Source organism: Stegostoma tigrinum, chromosome 4 (genome assembly GCF_030684315.1).
Source record: "Stegostoma tigrinum isolate sSteTig4 chromosome 4, sSteTig4.hap1, whole genome shotgun sequence".
Lineage (NCBI taxonomy): Eukaryota > Metazoa > Chordata > Chondrichthyes > Orectolobiformes > Stegostomatidae > Stegostoma > Stegostoma tigrinum.
The window spans coordinates 109,321,880-109,334,773 of record NC_081357.1 but is presented as its reverse complement, the minus strand read 5'-3'; positions in this window follow the sequence as shown (position 1 = coordinate 109,334,773).

Sequence of the window (12,894 nt, the reverse complement as noted above, 5' to 3'; positions counted from 1 at the left end):
TTACAAGACAAGCCAGACTGATTTCCTGTAAGTTCGTAATATGTTGCAAGAACGCAGCAGGATTTAAATTTGTAGGGCTATACAGAAGCACAGGTACTAAAAGAGCAACTGGGGATATTCAGAGCTGCTGAAATCTGCTAAAAGTCGCAAGAAGCCAGAGAAAAAGAGAAAAAAGAAACAGGCCACAGCTGAAAGCACTGGGGTGAACAATTTTCTTCTCCTGGTATGCTAAAATGAGTGATGACGTGAAGCAAAAAATGGCAGGTTTTCTACTTGCAAGGTCAAAATTAAAAAGTTATAAATTGGTAAAGCAGATTAGCTTTGTTGGGAAGAAATTGTTGCAAAGTATCATCTACACTAAGTGTCTCTGAAGAACAAAGAAAACGACTTCACAATGTTTGAAAGCCTTGGAGGCAGGTATTGAACCCCAAGAGATTAAAATTAAAAACTGTTGCATTCAATATTAGAACCCAAGTGAAAAATAGTCCATTGATCAATATATGGCTGACTAACACACCCTGCAACTCATATTCCCCTTGCAAACCCTGCTGCCCAATGGTATCAATGTGGATTTCACCAGCTTCAAAATCTCCCCTCCGCCCAATGCACCCCAAAACCAGCCCAGCTCGTCCCTGCCTCCCTAACCTGTTCTTCCTCTCACCTCAAGCCGCACTTCCATTTTCCAGACTGACATATCTCATCCTTACCTCTCCACCCATACTCTCCTCTCCACCTATCTTTTCCTCTATCCATCTTCGGTCCACCTCCCCTGTCTCCCTTTTTTTTTCAGAATCCTCTCCACACCCTCCTTTTCCAATGAAGGGTCTAGGCCCGAAACGTCAGCTTTTGTGCTCCTAAGATGCTGCTTGGCCTGCTGAGTTCATCCAGCCCCACACTTTGTTACCTCGGATTCTCCAGCAACTACGGTTCCCCTAATCTCTGGTTACAACCAGAAATTTATTTATTTAAAGTCAAGAGTATATAAATCATAAGAGATCTTGCAGTGAGAACATTTCTACTGTGAGATGAGAAACTTACTATTATATAAAGTGTTGACAGATGCAAAAGAACTGAGGTTGCAAATCAGCAGCTAGAGTACATTCATGTCTGACCAGTACACGCTTTGCAGTTTGACACATTACATTCCAGATGAAAAGGCCAGGAAGATTACAGATGAGGGGTGGGATTCAAATACTGTACAAGATTCATAAAGGAAAGGAAAGCACGCCCAGGAAGGGCAAGGCAGTGTTCTAACTACAAACTGAACCATTTTGATCAACCATTAGAAGGAAAAACAACAAGCAAATACAGATGGCCACTGGTGGGATATCTGCTGGAGATTCTGATGAATTTCTCTGTATCTCACAATAACTTGGCTTAGTTTGGTCAATGGATCATTTGTGAGTCTTGGAATGGCGATGACAGAATGCAAATGCCAAATCAATATAAGGTGTCAAAAATAGATATGACATTCACAGGTCAATGTGAAGTGGCTCAACATGCTATTGTAAAAATGAAGCTCTCAGAAAGAAATTTGATGCTATTTGATACACGAGGGTTGTATTAAGAAAACAAATTACTCTGACAGTTAAATGCAATGGCAAGGATGAAGATCTGGAACTTCAGACCATAGACAACAAGGAAAAGCCACGAGTCTCAGTCAGAGCATATCTAATGCTTCAACTGGTAACCCTCAATGAGTCAAAAGAGGTATGTCACTTGCCACAGTGCATTAAACCACTGGCTGCAGAACAGATTCTTACATCTTTATAGGTTTGTATTATCCTCCTGGAAAATATAATCTCAAAGGAGAGATTGTAGGATTAATTCAGCATCTGCCAAGGAATGTTTCAGTTACCATCAAGACCAGCCTGAAAAGCAAGATAGAAGAGCTGGAGAAACAGAGAAGTGACAACTCCTGTGGAGCTGATCAGTAGCATGGTAGCAGCGAATTAATCTGGAAAGCTAAGAATATGCTTCAACCTAAAGATTCTAAATAAAGCTCTGAAGCGATCTCACTGTCCATACTAATCAACAAAGGCATTTTGCCACAACTTTCAGATGCAAATGCCTTCATTACCCAAGATGCAAAGGATGGTTATTGGCAAATGAAGCTGAATGAAAGTAACAGCTTTCCAACAACATTCTGGATACTGTTTGGGAGATACAGATGGTTATGTATGTTGTTTGGCATTTCCACAGCTCTAGGGGAGCATCAGTGCAGACAGCGTGGGATAGTGAGTGACTTTTCACAACTGAAAGCAATGGATGGTCCACTAGTCTATAAATGTAAAGATCCATTGATAACCATGATCACAACTTAATGGAACAGCTGGGTAAAGATTGCCAGATGAACCTGAAGTGGAACAGGAAAAAAATTGCAATTAAAGATGCCAAATTCAAGTCGATGGACTTGTTGTACTGACAACAAACAGTTTTTGCCTGAATCCCCAAAAGCTAAGACCAATGGCATGAATGCAGAAAAACAAGTGAGGAATGAACAATGCAACAATTTGTTGGATTCATCGGCTATTTAGCAAAACTTTGGAGAATATGCTAGCAAAGTTGATGTTTTGGGTTAGGTCCCGATGAAGAGTTCCTGACCTGAAACATTAACTCTCCTGCTCCTCTGTTGCTGCCTGACCTGCTGTGTTCATCCAGTTCCACACTGTATTGATGCTAACTCCAGCATCTGCAGTTCTTTCTGTCTCCAATGTTTGCGAAGTGTGAAGGATTGTATCAATTCACTGCCAAGGTCATACAGTGATATTTAGGCACAGGATTCGCAGCAATATTCACTAAAATTAAGTAACTAATGATGGCAATATCTTTCCTGAATTACTATTCCAAAAATGACAAAGTCTCTCTGCCATGTAACTGCCGTGAAATGGGACTTTGGACAATATGGACCAGTGTAATTGACATGGAAACAGTCAAATCAAATCAGCCTCCCTGTTTGTAATACAGTAAAATTAAAATACTCAATGACCCTCAAATTTGACCCCAGTGGTTCCTGACTAGACTTTTAATACAATGAATACCAAACTTTGAGAATAACTGATGCAAGATACCAAATTTATAGCCTAAATAAAAGAATTAATAGTTTATTGCTAATACTACAGCTTTAGCAGAGCAAAGCTAAACAACAAGGTAAGCTAATTTACATTTCTGATTTAAACCCAATCTTTTTTGATTCCTGTCCTCATTCACACAAAGACAGACAGAGAAACAGACTCAGTTAAAGGATAAAACATGCAGAAAAAGTAAATGAGGTACAACTGGACAATTTGCTGAAGCAACTTCCATCATCCATTTGAAATTGTATCTTGCTTGGTTACTGCATGTAGCCTCCAGTAGGCTCTGGATAATATTCACTGATTCTTATAACTGTGACTCTATCCTCCAAACTTTCAATAAATTGATAAAGGGAGTATAACCAGGGAGCAATCAAACCTCCACCCTGTAGCTTTAGCAGCCACAATCCTTCTGACAAAAATTCACAGTTCAAAACCAGTGCAAACTTTGATTTCTCTTTTATCTTTTAACATTTTTTTTTGTTAGGCTGATTGGTGCCACAAATCCCTGTCAGGGTCAGCTAATATTGAAACATTTGCTACCAGCTTGAACATGTCTACAGCATTCTTAGAAAATGAATCAACCTGAATTTAACATCTAGGTCCAACTTGATGAATAAAATCACTTAGTTTATTCTCCTTTATTTTCTTGAAAATAAAAACACAGGCTGCTGCTTACAGCTCAAAGGTCACCTTCATTCTCAGCTCACAGTTCACAGCTCTGTCAGGAGCAACACTTCCTAATAACAAAGTCGAGTCTGTGAAACCATAGTCTGTGAAACCTTGTAGATCCAATGTGAAGTAGCAGCTTGATGTGCACTAGAAATCATCAACCCAAAGACCCATTAAATCTAACATACAAGAGCTTCATTCAAATTAGGAAAACCCCCAAATAAAATGCAACTCTTTCTCTCCATGGATGTTGCTTGACCTGTTGTGATCTCTAGTATTTATTGCTTACAGTGCAGATTCCAGCATCTGCAGTAAGTTGCTCCTAAGATGCAACTCTCCATCTGTTGCAAGAAGTAACAATGAAATGAGAACCTTGAAAGCATTAAGGGTATTCCTGTGGTCACAATAATGTACTGAGCACAGACAGATGAATTGATAGCTCAAGAAAGCGTATCGTACAAAGAAAATGGAGTCATTCTCATAAAGGATTTGAGAGGAGAAATGCTAAAGAGCAACCATGCAGCCACCAAGGAATTGATCAAAGCTGAGGAAGGTGTGAGAAGCGTTTTATTGGCTAAACTTGATCAGTTAAATTATGAATCTCCATCAGCCAGTTTAATGCCTACACTGTATACCAAACGAAGCCAGCCAGAGACATACTGATGACATATGATATTCCAAACAGACCATAGATGAAGTGGGAGTAGACCTATTCAGCCTTATCGTGTCTCCATTGGTTATGATTCTAAACACCGAGAGGCCAACCATTTGACTTCAGTGACTACCTCAGAGATGTTGAAAGCCTGAAACCACACTTCAGTCATTATGGAATTGCAGATTCCTTCATTGAACACCAGTAGCCTCTGTTCATGAGTGAACACTTCATCTGTGTCATAAAAGATTGAGAAATTCAACACCATTGAATGCTAGTCAAATGGAAAGTTCAAGACAGCAATGAAAATCGTAAGACGAAGCATAAGAAATTGAGCAGGACCAGTTCTGATGTATATGAGGTAATCCCCAAGGGGGGAAACATTCATACTGAGGGCATGGAAAATATTCCAGTACAAGGATTAATGTCTTGTTGTATGCAAACAAATCTTCCAAAAGCAAAATATCAATTGTACACTTATGTCTTAACATGGGTGAGTGACAAATTCAAGGTAAAACAGCAGAGAGACGCATTTCATTTTGACAAAAACTGCATACCATTGCCAGAGATGAACTTTTGAACAGCCACTCAGAATGCAATCTTTCAATGCTCTTAACAAGAATCAGCTCAAATGGCAACTTGGGATTTACATTGAGTGGTTGTGACTTTGATCAAAAGGGTGGAAATGAACAATCAGATAAGATATGCAGCCACAAGTGGAGAAGCTGTTCCTTCACTGCTGGCAGCCGATACGGAAGATTTGAGCTCATCATCTGCGCAGACCACAGGTCAATGACTCAGCCAAGAGATCGACAGCAAGTCAACAACAGAAATACAACAAGAGAAGTTACTGTGGCAATGGATAACATGGGAAGGACACTCCTACAGAAGGTACATCTCCCAGATAAACAACTAATTTACCATTCTGAGCCCTGTGCAATTTAAAGGCCAGGTGTATCGGCAGTGGGTCTTTTGGGGAACTCATAATGGAAATAATAGTACACACATTTTTGTTTTCTTTTGTATGAAAGGAATGTCTGGTATATAAATGTAATGCTACAATATTTTGTCACCTATATTGCTGTAGTCATGTGACATCTACAATAGGGGACTGACAGCAGACAGCTATGTTACAGATGGTTCAATAAAGACATGGTCGAAGGTAGACTCTTGTCCTTGGAAATTATAATATGCATTTTTACACTTTGCATGCATCTCCAGGGCCTAACCTAATGAAGAGAAGACACGTATTGTGCTAAGGTTTCAAGCCATTTGAAAACCCCACATTGTTTGAAATCCACTTTGTCAATCTTAAAACATTTGCGTAGTTCAGAAGAAGAAATGATTGGGAGTTATCTGTTCTAGTCATTCAAAAGACCACATTAATTTCCATACTTATATTCTTGGTATATGTCAAATAAGCCCTGGAAGTGAGCTTGAAAATCATGTTAAGAAGACACTTTGGGTTTTCTCAATATTATATAAGAACATAATTTTGAAAGATCTAACACTGAGTTGTGTTTAGCCCTATGTAATCTGATGCTGTCACATGATCATTAGGTTTTGCACAAGGTCCCAATGGAGGCCAATGTGACTTACCTGGCTCTGGTAATTATAATTATGCCTAACTAATTAATGTTAATTATACCTGCTGCTATCATGTATTAAATCATATCCTGTTCTTTAAGAATAGAGCTTTTTTCCCTATTATTTCTCTATACTGGTTTATCTTCAACCACTGATTATTTGACAGACCTTTAAACTCAATGAAAGAAACACTGGAGTCAGCACCTTCCCTGGCCACAGTGTACCAGAGGTTATTGAGAGGAAATATGTCATTTTATTCACTGACAGTAAAGGTTCAATGCACACTGGCACAGCAAGTATACCTTCAAACAATTCTCTTTCAAAGTATCCTACTCTCAGGTGTTACTTACACCTCAACCGGCAGGATAATACTGTGAGGAAGCTGACAAAGTGAGATTCTCGGCATCTGTGAAGAGGCATATCAACATCACAGAAGTCGCTACTTATTTTCCAAGCTTCAAATGAGGGCCCAGTTTAAGTCGTTGATAATGTTTAGGCTTAATAAGAGTTACTACACGCAGATGTCTAGAGCATCAAGGTGGCTGGCATCTGACACAATAAAAGCAGTGATGCATCATGTAATCCACAACAAAACTTCAACGTATGGCATGTCATCAGAAGGAGATGATAAGTCGTGGTAGCTTTGAAATGTTCGCTCATAGTTACAAATATTTCTTAAAGCTACTGCAAGATGGCAATTTGTTTAAACCCTGCGCTTTCACATGGCGGAACGCTCTAAGATGGTGAATGGTGTGTGCCCATGTCATACCGTAGCAATCAGTGGAAGAATCAATATTCACTTAGTGAGAGCACAACTTGAGCTTGACAATTTTTCAATAAATTGTGTACAAAGTGTTTCAGAAATGACACCACAAAATGAAAATTTGGTATCAATGCATTTTTTATGGTATGTTTGGATAATATGCTAACTGATCAAAATATGTTTCCCATACATCAAGGAACTGTTGATAAAGAAGCTCAGTGAGTCTGGCAGATCTCTGAGAGAAAACAGAGCTAACGTTATGAGTCTAGTGACTCTTCTTCAGAACTGACCAGCAAGGTTAATTACATTAGCCATAACTACTTGGGTATTTCTCAATGGATTACAAAGAAAACAACAAAAATGTTACAGTATTCTACATTGGCAGATTACATAGTTTTAGTTTGTTTTAATGCGTTTATTTTGAATGCCCCTAAACCTGGTCTTTGCCCATCATTTTTGCACCTATCACTTACAAAAGAGAACTTTGTCCAATCAAGAAAGAATTTCACATTGCAAAAATGCAAAGTTCGTAAATTTCTCAGTAATTCAGCCTGAATATTTTAACATGACAATGATTTTTTATAGTGCATAACATAGAAACTAAATGGGGCTTTATTTTTGACTTCCCTAATCTTTTGTTCATCTGCATCTTTCATCCGTATTAGCCAAAGGATTAAGAAAGGAAGAAGATAACAATGACACATGAATGTAAATCACGTAATTCAATTCTAAATACAAACAAATGAGTTTTTAAATAAAAATTAAAAATAATAATAATTTGGGGATCCTGGGTATTGCTTATACATAGAGAATGGCATTCGGAAAGACTGACATTTACACTGATTATTTCACCTTTTACTGATGATCCCTATCTGTTGTCATTACTTTCTCACACAAGTTTACTTATACACTGCATCTTCTTTACTCTCACTTTTTTATCACAATATAAGGTCAGTATTATTCATCACTTTTCTGCTGCAGCAGGAAGTGGAATAAAATATCTGCCACTTTATTGAAATGATTTCACTGCAAATCAAAGAGAGTATTTTGGTGGTAAAGTGTACCTTAACATATTGGAATTATCATCAGATTTGGCTTGTAAGTCAAAACTGTGAGAGTCTGTCAAATTATTCGCTAGCTATTGCAGTGCAAAAACATTCACTGGAAGTGAAGGATTTGCAATAACATCCAATAATATGCCAAGTAAATACAAGTTCATTCAGGCATTTCTGAAAAAAAAAGTTAGTTCACACATTTTACTGGTAGTTTAATTCATTCTTCCAGCCTGGAGACAACAAATCTTTTGCACTATAGCCTCACTTACTATTGTTATTGTGCCTTTAGGTTTCATCACCGCTGTCTTAGCACACTTACACTTACATGGATTAGTTACGTGAGCATTGCTGATACATGATGTCACTCAGACCTTCCAGTGAAAAGTTGAAGTTTGAATCTCTTGTCGCATCTAGTCAGACCTAATTCTGAACTATTTTTGATGTCTTAATAATCTATCCAATTTGCAAATATCGACTGGAATCTGGCCTTAGCCTTTCAGGGGGCAAAATTCAACTTCAGACACCCATTAATTTTAATTATAACTTGTATAATGTACATTGCTTAGTCATAAACATGAAACCATACTGTGGAACCTCAAATACAGAAAATAGTAAACATCCATTAGTAAAAACTTTGAAATATTTCTGAACAATAATAAAATATTTTAGAATATTTTTGAAAGACTTATCAACTGCAAATCTCAAATCATTGGTGTTCATAAAGTGTTATAAACAGATCTGCAACTTTAATGGTGGAAGTGTTCCAATAACACTCTATAAACTTCCCTTCGACATAAATAGCCAGGTACTGTTGTAATCATTCTTTGACATCAATCGCTACAAACAAACTGAAATGCCCAAGCAAGCAAAACCACCATATTTCTGAAATTCAAATTCTAATAGTCAAAACTTAAACTGATTTATTGAGTTGAGGTGCTTGATTTATATCATCAAGTATAAAGTGACAAAGCAATTTCCTGTTCCAATCAATAAACGTTTGGAAATTGAGGATCATAGTCAACAGAACCAAACCAATATGTCTGTTAAGGGCCTGAGTCAATCTAATAGAAATAAATTATTCAACAGAAAGTCTACGTAGATTATTCGGTCGAAATAGAAGAGTTAAAACCATCAACTTTGTTGCTGGCAAACAGAAATACAAATTCAAATAGCCTCCTATGCTATGAGAACTCAGAAGGGGAACTATTTAGACCACCTTACTCAATAATCGATTTTACATAAATCATTGAATAACATACTCTGTCATAAGAACACTTCAAGCACAGCTCCACATACATATATCCACTGAATCAAATTATTCTTTGCACTGCATTCATAACCTTTGAAGAATTACTAAACTGAATTAAGCACTCTGGATTTAAGTGAGGTGTGTGCTCCTGGAAGAGATCAGCCATTTCAGACCATGCAAGCAGAATTTCTGTGTGAATTTCTCAGAGCTTAGCTTGAATATTGATTTCTGTAATGAATCATACAAAAAAAACACAGACTGTTAGTTCCAATACTCCTGTTCTCTGAGCAAGGTTTTGTTTTTATTATTTTTAAGGAAGGATGAAGAGGATGTTAATAATGTGAAAAAACGAAACACTTATCAACTCAATTCACACTGTAATATAATCTTCAATACTTTTCCAAAGAGAGGAATTTTATTTTAAATAAGTTTCTGCCTTGGTGATTGATGATATCAAAAAATAGTTAAACTTTACAGCATAGCTTCTGCATGCCAATAATTTCATGCCTTGTTACTGGGTGCCAATCTATTGCCATTACTTTTATTCAGAATTTTTATTAATACACCGAGCCTATTTTGGTATGATTTTCTTGTCACAACAGAGTTAGCATTCTTCTCTCCACTATTCCGATGTAGCAACAGCTAAAATATGAAATGTGAAATCGCCTATCTTGTCCTGATTTTACTTCAAACGGGCCACACAGCATATTTCTGAATTAAATCATAGCATAGTGAGACCATTGTCAGATTAGGCCAGTAAATCAAAGTGAGAAAAGTAAGTACTTGATTATATTATTTACTAAATACTGTAGTTTAAACATATTTGCTGGAAGTGCTCGGGATATCATGAGGATGCGATAATATTCATTGTAAATTCAAGTTCATTCAGTCATTTTTGAAGAAAGTTACTTAAGTGTGTTTTTTGATTATTTATTCATTACCTGTTCCAGAGGGAAAAAAAGAAGTACTTTTGTCTCTAGTCCTGCCTTTCAAATTCAGTTATTATGCCTCTATGATTTCATCACCACAGTTTAGCATGCTTGCATTTATGTTATACACTTCCACAAGCACTTTAAAGATCTGATCTTGTCACCACTCAATTTTGACTGACAAAAATTAAGTTCAATTCAACGTTTCTCTTCATAATTAATCAGGTTTCTTCATACTGAACTATCTGTAACTCATCAACAATCCTTTCAATTGACAAAATTCTGCAAAAAACATGTGGTCTTGCCAACTAATTGAATAGGGAGTAAAATTCTACTTTGATTTACACACTGGCTGAATTTCCTGCCCATTGACTTCAACTGCAGGGATATAGAATGCAACTGAGAGTCGATCCCATGCTAGCTGTTTCACAGTCCCACTGAAGTTGAGGTGTATTTGCACAAAGGAGTCCCCTTAGGAAGGATCTCACTGTTTTTATAATCTCCAGCACTGCTAATGTTTGTACAATTTATTTCCCTAAGCCTGTGCCATGAATAATTATATCAGGAAGATTTATTTTTATACTTTTCAGTACCAAAAGTCTTGATCTGTTATATTCTGTAGGTTGTCAGGACAATTATGAATTATTCAACTCTGAATGTTAAGTTGTCAATTTTAAATCACCTCTGCTCATGAAAAAATGCAAGTAGTTCGATAATGAAACCGTTATAATGACTTCATACTTATTCCTTCAGTCTGAATTACTTGCAGCACTGGAGTCATTCTCTGTCATCAGCGGTTCCAACCAAGCACAAGAAAATATTTAAACAAAGAAAATCCTAAAAGACACAAAAACAATCACTGAAATTTCAAATCAGCTAACTCAGCCAAAAAAGTGAAAAGAAAGAAAACAACACTTCTCAAATAAGTAAATATTTGATTTTGAAAATTATCCTCTGATTCCAAACAATTTGTCTTAAGTTCTTCAACTAATCTAATTACAGTAAATTATTTAACAAAACGTGACTGCAGGAAGGTCTATATTAACAGAAAGTGCTAGAGACACTCAGCAGGTCTGGCAGCATTGGTGAAAAGAGGAAAATGTAAATGTTTTTCAAATCCATACTGGACATGAGACGGAAGCAATGTTCATGTTTCAAGTGATGTTGTCAGGTCCATTCAGTTGCTCCAACACTTTCTGATTTGATTTCAGATTTCTAGCATCAACAGTATTTTATTTTCATTAGAGGTTTACACGACATGTATGCAGGGAACCAAAGTCCGCAAAGGACCAGAAATATCCTTCTCCAGTAGAAAAAGACAATTGATGACATAAAACCTGAGGCACTCTATTTGCATTCTGCAGCTTAATTGAGCCAAGTGAGATATCCAGCTTCCATATACATGCACATTTATCATATACAAAGATATTCATGCCTTTATAAAAGTAAAACAAAATGCAGGCTTAAATCAACAGACTATACAACAGACTTATTTTTATATAACAAAATAATGCAAATTCCAAGCAGGTTTTTATGACCTGATAAGTCAAAAGCATTGAAAAAAATAATGGGACAATCCTTAAAAGCACTACCACATATATCCAGCACATGAATCTGTTCACTGCGTTACACCCTTGACCTTAGCAGAGTTACTAAACTGACTTTATTCAAACAATCCTCTCCCCTCGTTATACTTAATAAATTAGCATTTACAGATGTTGAAAGGGTAACTACTCTCCATCAGGATTTTGATACGCTATATAAGAAAATCAAATTTAGAATCTAACTTGGTGAACAACCATAGAACAATATTAGTGGCAGGGTTCAAAGGTATATTAATGCTTGGCCACGTTTCTTTCTGGCATGATATAACCTTTGTTCAAGGTTAGTTAATGTCAGCACCCTCTGGTGGACTGGAAAATGAAAAGTTACATTTGACCATATGGAAAATAACTACTTATATGCCTTTTTATGCTTTTATTTTTCCCAAAACTTTACACTTGTCTAGCTCTCCTTTTGCCATTAAGTTGCTTCTTTAAACTCAGAACTTTCAACCAAAGTGTTGGTTATTAGTTTTGTTATCTTGTTTGATGATGAGTGATCATTCACTTTTCTTGCTGTTGATCTTTTAAGTACCATTGAATATTTTGTTGCATTCACAGCGCTCTATAAATACAAGTTGTTGTTGGGATTAAAAGCAATAATGCAGTTTGTTTCAGTTTATATCATATGATTGGTTTGGATTTTGAAGTTGCAATGGTAGTGAACATTAAGAGTCTAGAGCCATTCGAAGTGTGAGACTTCCAGAAACTGTTGCCCGCACATGGGCAGATAAATGTGGTCAGATGCTGAGTGATTGTTGCCATCCCAGCGTACATTTCTGAATGTCTTGCAGTGAGAAATCACTTGAAACAAACTTTCACTCTCATACCATCAATTTTGTTAATAAGGCTTAACTAGGATTGTAGCGCATATTATGTCTCAAGTACAGCAGACTAGCATCTTAGGCTCTGACAACTAATTTTCTATTTGTGGAAGTTAAACTTTTTTGTTCACAATAAAAATCAAGTTTTTAATGCTAAATGCATACTTGAAGTTTCCATCTGATGTTTTAGATTCTACCATAATCCCATGACTATTTCCCAATCGTTATTTCATTTTCTGTAATTCTTTTACAAAATGAAACTTATCAATGCTTTTTATCTTCTGCTTTGCTGCCTAAAAACGTTTCTCAATGCACAGCAATGGCATTACGTTTTCTGACATCAAAGCTAGCCTTTATTATGTCCAGGAACAAATGAATGCCAGAAAATATGAAGAGCCGGCCAGGGAGTGGCTAGAGGTTTCTGGTCAGCTTCTACCTGAATAGCAGCAAGTGCTATCACTTTGCCATTGATCTCAAAATCCAAGCTA